This window comes from Electrophorus electricus, chromosome 20 (genome assembly GCF_041902795.1).
Source record: "Electrophorus electricus isolate QZ-2024a chromosome 20, ASM4190279v1, whole genome shotgun sequence".
NCBI lineage: Eukaryota > Metazoa > Chordata > Actinopteri > Gymnotiformes > Gymnotidae > Electrophorus > Electrophorus electricus.
The window spans coordinates 15,088,818-15,100,943 of NC_137516.1; positions in this window are offsets into that span (position 1 = coordinate 15,088,818).

Here is a 12,126-nt window from a genome sequence, read left to right on the forward strand (position 1 = left end):
CTTGTTCAGACTGCAGCAAAGTGTGGGATTCTCAGTGTCATCGGGTGATTGGCTCGAAGGAGGAAACCGCATAGACACACTCTATGGTAGAACAGCTCGACACATATCGGAGTGTCTCTCTCTCTCTCTCTCTCTCTCTCTCTCTCTCTCTATCTCTCTCTATCTCTTTTTCCAGAAATAGGAAACATGTCCAACAGAATGGTTCATCGCACGACCTTTCCCACCAGACCAAAGAAACGTCAGGTCCGATTCTGCCTCTTTTGAATCCGCTGGTGATGGGACTGAAGGTGATGGGACTGTGTCGTGTAAACAGTGACACGTTTAATCCCGACACACTGTCCGCGCACACAGCTTCTCCACAGGCTGATGGGAGCACAAGGCCTTTTTTGACGTGTACAAAGACTGTTAGGGAGGCCGAATCATAATGATTTAAACTTGCATCACACCTCCCTGGTGATATAATTTGGATTTGGATGTGTGCGTATTTGCATCTTACTTTAGGCTGAAAAATGGGCTTTTTCAGTATTTGATGTAAAAAATAATCCCTGAATATACATTGTTACTGATTGAGAGAGAGAATATGAAATCTTTTCTAAGAAGAGGTCAGTTAGTGAACAAAGCTGAAAGATTTGATTTCATACATTGTAATGGCTATCCAAAGCCAAACAAACGCGAGGTCACCAGCAGAACACAAGTCAATATCAGAATGCTCTAAAGGTAGACGCATAATATGCTTTCATAACTGCATATTATTGCTCGAATAATTTTCCTCCTTGGAAAAATGTTCCTCCCATGCCTTTCCAGACATGCTCTCTCCAAAACGAGCTTGTCAGGGAAAGGTTAAGAATGCCGATAACATTTGGAGAATATATTCATTTATGGAATAAGCCACTATAGATGAGCTATTTGTCTTGTGTGCTATCTCCGAGGCCAGATTTAAAGGGGACAGTCTCATCTTCAGCATCTAGCCACCCAAGACTGGGGACAATTTCAAATAAGCGTATTACAGGCATTTGTCTCCCGTAAACCAAGAGGGCACGGGAGGAGATAAACTCTATAAAAGAGGATTCGGGTGGTTCTGTATAAATTACAGATGCTTTGAATCATACTGTCTCCAGTAACCCTGAATATTGAATATAGCTTGATGATATTATAAAGAGATATGTGTTCCCCTAGCAAGAAAATGTATATCATATAGTGTCAAGAGGACAAACCAAATGTGGTATGTGCCTAGGGTTATGGTTATATGTTACTGACACTTACGAATAGACATTTAGTTTAACTTGTTAGCAATTAAATTTAACAAGATGAAGGACATATCACGTGCAGATATGACAGATTACATCAATTTTGATTACCATCAAATTTGAATCTCCTTCTTTAGCCTCGGGGTATGTATTATTTATTAATTAAGGAACATTTAGAGTAATGGTGGTCCATGCTCTTGTCAGAGACGGCTACGTCACAACGGAAACGGAACACAGGCGAGCTCCTGGCGTCTTCTGGAGTTACCAAATCTCCCAGGCATTCGGTTGGAAAAATAAATGAATGAATGAATAAAGAAATAAATAAAGAGACCCGGCCCTGGCGTGTTGCTTTCCTGCCTCCCCTGCTAGCTGTGCTGCTCTCGCTCTCCCCAGTCAGACATCTTGTTTGTCTTTGCTATGGCCTCCATTTTCCACCTTAGTGTTTGCAAAGCAATCAGCGCACACACCACCTCTGCTTATCTCCTGCCAATCTCGCAGAGTATAAGAAGCTTATTCCAGCTTGTTACCGCTGTGGATGAAATCCACTGATTCACAATGCGCTGCGGTTGCCAGATCTGCTGGTAATCATCCCCCACACCGCCCTCCCTCCTCATCTATGTGGTTTAGTAATGAGGAGGCAAATACTCAGGTGAAGAAGTTAATAACTTAATAGCTTTTCTCTCTGTTAGGTAGTGCACAGAACAGAGGAGTCACCGCAGCAAAGAGACAGAGCTGCAGAATAACGTGATACATTTGATTAGAGTGTCTTGATTTCAGTTGGCAGATACTGTCTGACTCACTCGCAGTTTATTTCTCTGGAAAATAATTGAAATTCTGAATGGCTAAAGCCGCAATATTAGTTGCATACTGCACTCAAATAGCGTCTGTCAAAAAAGAATCTATTATAATGAAATTTGCTCCGCAGAGAACAAAGCTAATGGAGGGCATTTGTATACTACCTTATCTTTGCTGTGACAGGCACACATTTTGGTTCTGTTCTTTTGCTGCATCTCAGACGTGGGAACCTGACAAAAATCTTAATCTCAATCTTAAACAAAACATCTCATAAGCAGTACAGATATTAAGTATCAAGATTAAGTGTATATTCTCTCCCCAGACACACATCCTGCATCCGCTGTAATGACGTGGCACTTATACCGACGCTCAAATTTCGTCTGCACCACTGTGCCCAGGCTGCCTCCTACATCAGTTTAATTTTCAAAAGAAAACCACGAAAAATGAATTCGGCTCTCTTTTGGTGATTGTTTTTATGGGCTTGTCACAGTTACACTACATGTCTGCGTTACATGGACAAAAAGTACACACGCAAAGAGAAAACGTGCTACATATAGTGCTGGTTTTTTTCCTCCTTCTTCCGCCCCTTCCAGAGTGCTGAGTGCAGTCATTGCTATTCTGGAGCCGTGATTGCAGCATGCAGGCAAGGTAGAGGGAGAATCCCCAGAGGAGAACGAGAGCCTCAATCCCTCCTTTTCCCCACCTGAATTAGCAATAACTCCTTTTGACTTTGACGGGGGGGGGAGGGCGAGAGGTAGAAGAGGGCTGGCAACAATTGATCCCTGTGTCAGTGGCCTCATGCAGGTAAGGCGGAGAGAGAGAGTCCTGGAGGAAGGCATCGACTGACTGAGATGGATCAAAGTGATGCACCGTAAGTGAGGGCAACCCCTCCCCCGTTCAGGAGGGATAAATCACCGGGAGCGTTTTATTGTTCCAACACGCCTCCTGATCTCATCCGCACTCGTTACGGCCCTGGAAAATTAAGTAGATTAGCGCTAAAAGAGGGCTACTTGATTTAGCGGCCACGGAGGCCGCAGAACTTTCGCTCCGTCTGAGTTTTTGCTAACTAGAGTCTGGCGGTGTGTTGCATTACCCCTCCCCCCCACTGCATTGTGGGAAACGTAATGTTCTCTTTATGTGCTGATCTATAGAGACGTGTGTTACTGGTTGACTATGTTTAATGTTTCCTGTCTGGCTCATGCGTCTGTTGAAAGCTAAGTGAGGTAGTTTTTCTGGTGCTTCAGGGTTCTGTGTGGTCAACAAGAAGTGCACCGCTCAGCAAGAGTCATCTCTAAGCTAAAGTGGCCTTGGCCTGGCACTTTCTCCCACACTGTTCTTTAAAGCACATGTGGCTTGCTTAATGTAAGCCAATTAAGGCTTGATGTAAGCCAATTAAGGCACCTCCTGTATCTCACCTAGAGCATGGTGCCATTTCCCAAGGAGAATGTGCACTGTGATACTGCTGTGTAGGTTGGCGTGAATAAGAATGCCTGCCAAATGCCGCAATTGTAAATAAATTAATGACTCAAGAGGACTCGCAAGGCCGGACGGGTCCCCGTTAACAGGAATAACTTTTCAAATTAAATAACTTTAGCGTGACTCAGCTGCAACCTCATATCACTCTATCCAGAGAAAGCCACATTTAACATTTCAGACTAGGTGACTTCAGGCTTCATGCCGGGCTGTCGGACAGTGTGTAATGGTGGGCCTCTGGAATAAATAGATTTTGGTTTCTAATTTTCATACTCTCTGTTGTTATGGAGATAAATATTACTAGACTGGGTCTTTCCTTTCATTTCTCCCACACCTACCCCCTACCCACTGCCTCTACCCCTCACCCCACCTCCAGCACCCCGGAGAGCAGTTAGCAATTCTGACCTGGCTGGTTAAAATGAAACCAAATCTAGGATTTCAGAAATGAGAGAGAGAGAGCGAGAGAGCGAGAGAGAGAGAGAGAGAGAGAAAATAGGTGACTCTGAACTGTGCCCAACGGTAAATATGTTGCAGCAACGTAAACAAGCAAGCTAGCCAGCGAACTAGCAATTTGCTAGTTACAGTTGCTGTCACTTAGAAACAGAACATGTGGATGAGGAAGCATGGGATTTTCAATCATCATTCAATCATAATCATCTTTTCTCTGGTTAATATAACAGCGACAGTTATATGACAGTTTCAGCTGTCAAAGTTAGCCAGCGCAGCAAATAATTTGTAGAACACAGTTCCGGAAACATCCACAGTCACCTCTTCCTTCAATGATCCATCTCCCAGTTTGGGGGTCACAGCCTATCATGCTCCGATTACCACAGGAACAACTGTTGCCTTCACCTTCCACTTTATTTCTAGCTCTCCCTTCAGCCCTTGGTATTCTTCCAGCTTCTCGTGTTCCAGCCTTCTGTTGCTGCCATCACTACGGACCTCTTCTGCTGTTTGTCCATCACTGCTATGTGTGGTTGGTTATGTATTACCATTTTGCCAGTCTGTATCTGGAAGTCCCACAGGAGCTTATCTCGGTCATTCTCCCCCACCATCGGGGGTGTATCCCACTTTGACGTTGGAACCTCCAGCCTGTTCTCAAGAAGGATGTTTCTGTACACTATCCATCCACTTGGTTATGACATTCCATGTACACTCCGTCCGCTGTTGTGTGCTGGATTGATTGCCTCAGGGGCATCTTTTCACAGCCTGCATCTGAGGTCCTGCCCAGTGGGGTAGATTCCAGCCTCTGTTGATCTTGTATTCAGCACTTGTTCCTGTGCTGCCATGATAAGTGCCTCTGCACTGTCTTTCAATGCAGCCGTTTCCAGACATTGGTAGGATTTTTCCGTATCAGGCACTTCCACTATTTACAGATGGCACATACCGTATGGAGGTTTATCCTCTGTCTGAGGTATTCACTAAGCACTTCACCACTTGAGGAGTCTTCATACACCAGCCTTGCCAACATTGGAATGGGCTCTGTGATGTAATCATGTAAATCACCGTCTGGCTGTGACTCCAGTAAACCCATTACAGGAAGATGAAAACAACAATTTACAGTGCAAAGCTTGTCTTTACACTGTACACCTTTACAAGGTGATGCTTTTTATAGAGGAACCATGGGAGTGTTTGTCCTTGAATTTTGTTAGACTGTTCACAAACTTCTAATCCAGCCAGCTAATAGCTAATAATGCTAATAACAACCAAAAAAGGGCTCTTAGATGGTATTTATAGTATTATATCAATATTTCATTACCAGTGAATTGAGTCCTCTGTCCTTTAGTGCTCTTTAAAATGATAGCATTGCTAAAAGTGAATTAAACGTAAGTTTAGACCAGCAGTCGTTATCTGTATGGCGTCATGTATAAGTATGGGCCCTCATTTTAGCTACTATTCACATTTACCTACAAATTTCATTCCCTCTCAATGTTCTGCCTCTTGTGAATGGCCTCAGAAGTGGTAATCGGCAGGGGCATGTGTGGCCCGCTTCAGCGGCGGCGCGGGCCAACCTTCCCAGAGAGCCTCTTCCGCCTGCTCACCGCACAGTGCCCCTCGTTGGGCCAGCACCCGCAGCCGAAGCTTAAAACTTCGTTTACCCATGCACGTCGAGGTCGGATCACGCGGCAGGGCTCGGGTTGAGAGTCTTTTAAGTCGTGTCTCATTAAGCTCTTTTAAATAAAAAAAAAGAAGAAGAAGAAGTTTGAGGCTGAACGGGTGTCGATCACCTTGTTCTGTCCAGATCTGGTCGAACCTTTTGGGAAGAGCATGGATAAGCAGCACTACTGTCAGCATCTCACCCGGCTATGAGTGGTCAGCCCAGCAGCAGAACACGCACGACACATCCCTTCATACCTCTTGGAATGCGGCGCTTTCAGGGTCGTCTTTTGATCCATAAACAGAAACCGGAGTTAAACTCGGATGGCGGCTCATGAATTATAGATATGACGCTCGAGCTGTTTGAGAATGCTTGTTTGCACTTATTTGATGACACGTCAAAAACACTGTGGTTGCCTCTAAGCTATTTATCGGTGTTTTGTTTTATTTGAAATGAAATAGAAAATGTAAAACAATACACTTATAATGACTCATATTGAATTTTTTTATTGATTTATTTGAAGCAAATTGCAGCCAATCCCAGTCCATGTTTTTTAAGAGATTGGGCAGCAGTAATATATTTTAACCTGGAAAACTTTCTCACAGAATAGTTTTGTGGTTCTTAAGCTTGCTACAAGTAACCTCCTTTTCCATGCAGAAATAATATGTTCTCTGTACCAGAAAACCTGTGGACGTATTTGAGATACATTTCCACAATACCCTTATGACAGCTCATTTCACTGGTTTCATTATTCTTTAAAGATCATAAAGATTGCTTTTTGGATCCCAAAAATCATTCATTCAGGGATAAACTGCATAAGCCAATGCGTCGAGAACAACGCAGTAAGTTCAAGAGCCTTTAAGAACCCTTAATAAAGCCTCACAATCTATTTATAAGTCACTACGCTGCATGCAATCAGTACAACCTACTTTGGAAATCCTACTTTCACTAACGTTACTATTCCGGTCTACTCTGAAGCGCTGTTTGAGCGTGTCGGTACTATGTTCTCTCGGGGCTGAAGGGCATCTCTTGTGTCTTCTCTTTTGCTTCCCGTATTTCTTTCCGCTCACGTCTGTTTGTCGTTCTGTAAATTTCCCTGCGAACCTAAAGTGCCTCGGCGTGCCGTCTCCTTCCCGGGTCAATAACGTTTCGCCTGCCGCTTTGCCCTCCTGCACGCCCGCCGCTGCCACGCGCACGACTCCGGCAGAAGCTCCCCTCCTGGGGGAAATTCCTCCGGAAAATCCAATATCGCAGTTATTGTTGTGTGGGCTTGGTGCGATCGAGGGGGAGAGGGAAGTTTGAGGGGTGGGGGGGTGTTAACCTGGATGAGTCACTTCAGCGAGCAAACCGAGGAAGGGCGGAGCAGCTAAAAGGCGGGTGGGGACGCGGAGCCGATCTGTGCTGTCTGGAGTCCTGGGGACAGGCCCGGGGACAACCGAGGGTGCTCGCCGGTGGGATCTGAGGCTTGGCAGTGCTGATCTGCTACTGATCTCATACATATTTGCGAACAGACCGCCGGGAATTTTCCGAACACACGATGGCACTGATATATTCCATGGAAGGTGATACGTCACCAGACAGCGGAGCAAGAGCTGCTATGAACGCGCTGTTGATATTCCGGTTTTCCAGAGACAGAGGAAGCCTCATTTGAGCATGGAAGCTCAAGCATACCCCCCCCCCCCCTTAAGGAACACCAGGATGAATGAAGGGTCCCCCTCTCATTCATTGCAAGTATTGGTTCGGGGGGCCCAGGCATCTGTGCATAACATTCATCAGCACCGCTTAGAGATCCCTGCCACGTGAGCAGCTGATGCGGCGCGTGAGAACAGTCCTTCACATCCCGACGCATCCGAGGCACCGCGATGATGGAACGGCCTGAGCCGCTTGACCGGATCTGTCGGGCCGTGTGGCACCTCCATATGCTTACGCGGCGGGACAGAGGAGAAGGCTCATCCATCAGCCTGCCGCGCCACCCCCTCTGTGTGCGGAGCCTCCACCCATGGCCCTGTCTCCTCCATCTTCTCCCCGAACAGGAACAGAGCCTGCTGGGCGGAACTAATGGGGTGCTACTTCAGCTCGGGCTCACCTGCTCGGGCTGGCCCGCTCTGGGCAGCGGTGTCAGTAAAGCACCCCTTGTTCACCTGGGGCTCAACTGAGATCCCCTTAAGAGCTTGAAGCCTACAGCTGAAGAAAGAGAGAAATGGCTATCTCGCTCTCTCTCTCTCTCTCTCTCTCTCTCTCTCTCTCTCTCTCGCCCCCTTCCTCTCATTCTCTCCCTACCCTTCAGTAGACTGAATAGCCTCTGTTCACAACATTAGGTCTGGTGTTGCTAATGTTTCTTTCAGTCCATTTTTGTTTTCTATTACGGTCCCATACACTTAACGACTTCTGCAGACTTATTTCTCTCACCATTCAGAACACGAGCGTAATTCTCCTCACACGCGCGCACAGCCGTCCTCTTTAAAATAAAGAAAGAAAGTCATACAAACATGACTTCATGCATCCTAACATAAAGGCAGGCAAGGTCAAGCCTTTAAAAAAAAATTTTTTTTAAAGCTTTCACAACGGATCGCTGCACCGTTCCTGTGAATAGAATAATTCATTGCGGACAAGCGGGACATAATGTGGATATTCGTCTCTGTGGCCAAGCTGCGTTTTTCTTTTTTTTCCCCTCCTGTGAACTGTGGTCGTTCAGTTCACCTTGTAGTCACCTTGATTTGTGTGTCGGCTGCGGCGGTAGCTGCATTGTGGAGTGAGGGAGCGGTTATATCCCTGGCCCCTCCGCGGGGAGCCCGTACATCGACCAGCGGTCTTCCATCAGAGAGGTGCTAATGAAGGCGAGGGAAGGCATAGGCCGGGGGGCCGGGGGGCCGGGGGGCCGGGCTCACCGTGTTATTGCTTTCTCAGCACAGTTCCCGTTTTATCCCCCGCACCTGATTTTATCCATACAGCCCCCAGCCTGCTGCACCGCTCCCTGTCCGGTCATTATCAATTATAGCGCTCGGAAAAATTCCACTTCCTGGGAAGCACGCGCATGCACGCGCCGGGCTCACGACTCGAGAGCGAGGCCGCTTGCCAGCGGCGGCAGAAGGCAGGCCGGCGTCGACCGTCGACTATCGTGGAGCGCTTTTTCCAGAAAGGGTCCGCCACTCGCACTTGGCATCTTTTGCGGGCTTGGGAGCACAGATCCGTGCGACTGTCTTACCCTCCCGTTCCCCCCCGGCTTCTCCATGCGGAGAGAGCTAAGCAGACGGAGCCTGATTGCCAGGGTCGGAGCAGCGCGGGTTACTGATGAGCGAAATTTCACGTCTCATTTCCAGAAGCCTTCGGCAGATGGCTCGTCTCGGCGATTTTCCCTGCGGCATTAATGGAGAGTCTCAGCTGGGCCTGGAGGAGGGTGAGACGGTTGGAGATGGAGACAGCTCAGGGGGAGAGACACCGAGCTTCCCAAAGGTCATATCGACGCGGGAGTGCTTCGGTTATGATGGGATTTATGGCTTTTTCTGTTGTGTGGTACGGCAGAGATTTCTGACTTTGAAAAGGTCCATTCATTTTGTGCGCTCCCGTAGGTAGAAGTAGTTTTGAAAATTAGTTTGTACTGCTTTTAAGAGATGTCAGTCAGGGCCTTTTTTAGCATTACACCACAAAGACAAGGGCACCGTCCACTTTGAGCCAATGTTTTCTGCTAGCCAAAAGCAGCTAAAACCTGGGCTGGAGTGTATTGCTCAACATTTAACTACGTCATCTGCCACTGGCCTGTACTAGCGTACATATTCGAATACTTTACAGTGTGGAATGGAAGCCTCATTTGTGAACACTTCAAAGGTTTAATGAATATACAGTTTAAACCAAAGCTACTTCCAACGGATATTAAAAAAAAAAAAAAAAAAAGATGAAGGGGTGATCATAGACCCCCCTGAAGAATGATGACTGGTTCTTAAAACCTCCCCAGGATTCACATCCATCTCTCTCTCTCTCTCTGTCTCCCTCTCTCCCCGTGGGTGTGCGGCGGGATGAGAGCATGCCGGCTCTCTGCCCGACGCCGCGGCCCATCTGGATGGCGCGCTCTGATTGCCGGCGCTCTTCAATCGCTGCGCTCTGCAGCCTTTGCTGCATGGGTGATTGGAGAGGGCCAGGCTTGCCGGCGCCTCTCTGATTGGGCTCGCGGCTCCGAGCACAGCCCAACTGGCAGCAGACGTCTCAGCGCGTGTGGGGACCCGGGGAGCGGAGGAGCAAAGGTTGCATACAAGCCGCTGGTCTCACATGCGCTCTAGAGTTTATTAAATAAGCCGGCCTCGCGCGTTACTGCCATCGTGGGGCAAACAGGGCCGATAGCTTCCGTGTACATCATGCCTGCACCCGAAGACACCCCCCCCCACCCCGGCATTTGAGTAAAATGTCTGATTCTAATTTTAACCTGCACCAACTGGAATAAATGCTATCATAAGTCACTTCATTCATCCAGCGTGATGAATGCACGGGTGTGTGTAGTGCTGCGTCTTAATGAGGCATCTCACTTCCGCAAAGGATATTCTCGGAGATCATTTATTTTAATAGGTGTCTTTTGTAAAGTTATTTCAAGCCCCATAACCAGTCAGTGTAATATACTACATTGTAGTCCATGTTCTATAATAGGATAATTAGAGACGTGCCGCACTGTACCCTATTATACGCGAGTGTGTAGGTAAAATGTATGGGATATTGTGGCACAATATAATTAAGCCTTCACAGCGCTTTCCGGAATAACTAATCTGCCGGCGCGCTGGTCTTACCTTCTTTAAACGGCCGTGGCTACCCTTTGTGAGCCTCCGACGCTGCAGTCGTGGAAATCTCTCTTCTCCCCCGTGTGAGCTTGGCATTAATCTCAGCACCGTGACTCAGGCTCACAAAGGCCTGAAATTAGAGGCACACCTCCAGCCGTACGGAGCGTTACGCCACACACACTCACACTCACACTCACTCCTACGCTGTGCCAGTAGTGATTAATTTGCAAGCCAGGCTTTGAAGTCCTTCTTCAGTTCTTTTATTTCCAGCTAATTGTCTCTAATTGTGTTCTCTGTAGGTGCCAGGCTGAAATACTGCGGCAAGCGCTCGCTCTGTTCCGCCAAACCAGGCACTTTCCCTGAAAGACGCTTAAAAGATACCCTAATTGAGCCGATTTTTTATGGATTCTAGCAACCACCCCATCCCTGGTTCACCTAATTCACTCAATTATCCTAATTCACTAATCAACTCATTCATACTCTGAAAATATAAAGTGACACATAACTGCCAGGTTGATTCGACATTTGACACTCTTTTTCTAACTGTGTAAGTGCTCTACTTTGAATCTGTGGATACCAAGCAAGGTCCCCACTCACTGGGTGGTCTCCAAGATTCGCAGTTGACTCATGCCCCTTCCGATACATCAAGTCAGCATTCTATCTCAATTGCTCTCACTGTCCACTCTTAGATGACTTTATTGACCACACGATAGCCACGTCCTTGGAGCAGTCCGTGAGATCAGAATGTCATTTTTCTTCGCTGAAATAAGTAGGGAGTACCTCGCAAAGTCCCAGCGTTGCTCTCACGGGCCGACGGCTTCGGGAAGTCTGTTCCCTTGGTGGTCTTCATCTACTGTGTCATCTGAAAGAGTCAGCTGGGCACACTCCACTGCTAAATTAGATGGGCCATGCATGAAACCAATTCCACGTGGTAAGCCCTCGTTGGAAATTTAGGAAATCCACGAAGAGGAAGTTCTATTATTGGCCGCCTGACCTTTAAAACATAATTGCCTTTTCTTAACAAAGGACTAAAAGAACAGTTAAATGTTCAAAATGAATGCGAGACCCACTTTACAAGCTCCAATAAGCCAAACAATAAAAATATGTCTCTCCACAAACTGGAAGGAATGGATCTTTAAATTGTTTTAAAAGCGAAAAAGTGCCATTGTTTATGGCACTCCTCCGCACAGAGCATTTGCCGAATGGCAAAAAACAGTGCCGTATCTGAGCCGGCTTTGCTAAATGGTGGGCGCACTGCCGGTCACTTTCATGAGAGGTTGTTGCTGGACGTTCCAGCATCGCAAGAACGTTTTTGAAAAGTCCTCCTGGATTAAATGCTCTGCGGAGCTTTACAAAGTGACTCCGAGTCTCGCGCCAAAGTTTAGAAGGAATTTCTGGCTGGAGCTTGAAAAGGCTTCCCTTCACCTAACATGAAAGCAAAACTTTGAAGGAAATTTTTCCACACTGATGTCACTTCAAAGACCTGCGACTCTCGGCAGATTCTTCCCTTTGTAATGGCTCATGGTAGAATGTGAAGCTTATTTGTAGAGGGGAAACCACAACAGAGAAGTCTTTATAGGAGAACAAAGACAATGTTGCAAGGATGAGGAGCCCAAGAAAGCGTTTTTTGACATTGTTAGAGGTGGAAAACATTTGGGGTGTAAATACTTGGAGAAAACCAAAGACCGCTGAAGAGACCTGGCCAAAGGAGCAAACGGAGCTGCATGGGGTCTGGTGACCAGATGCATCA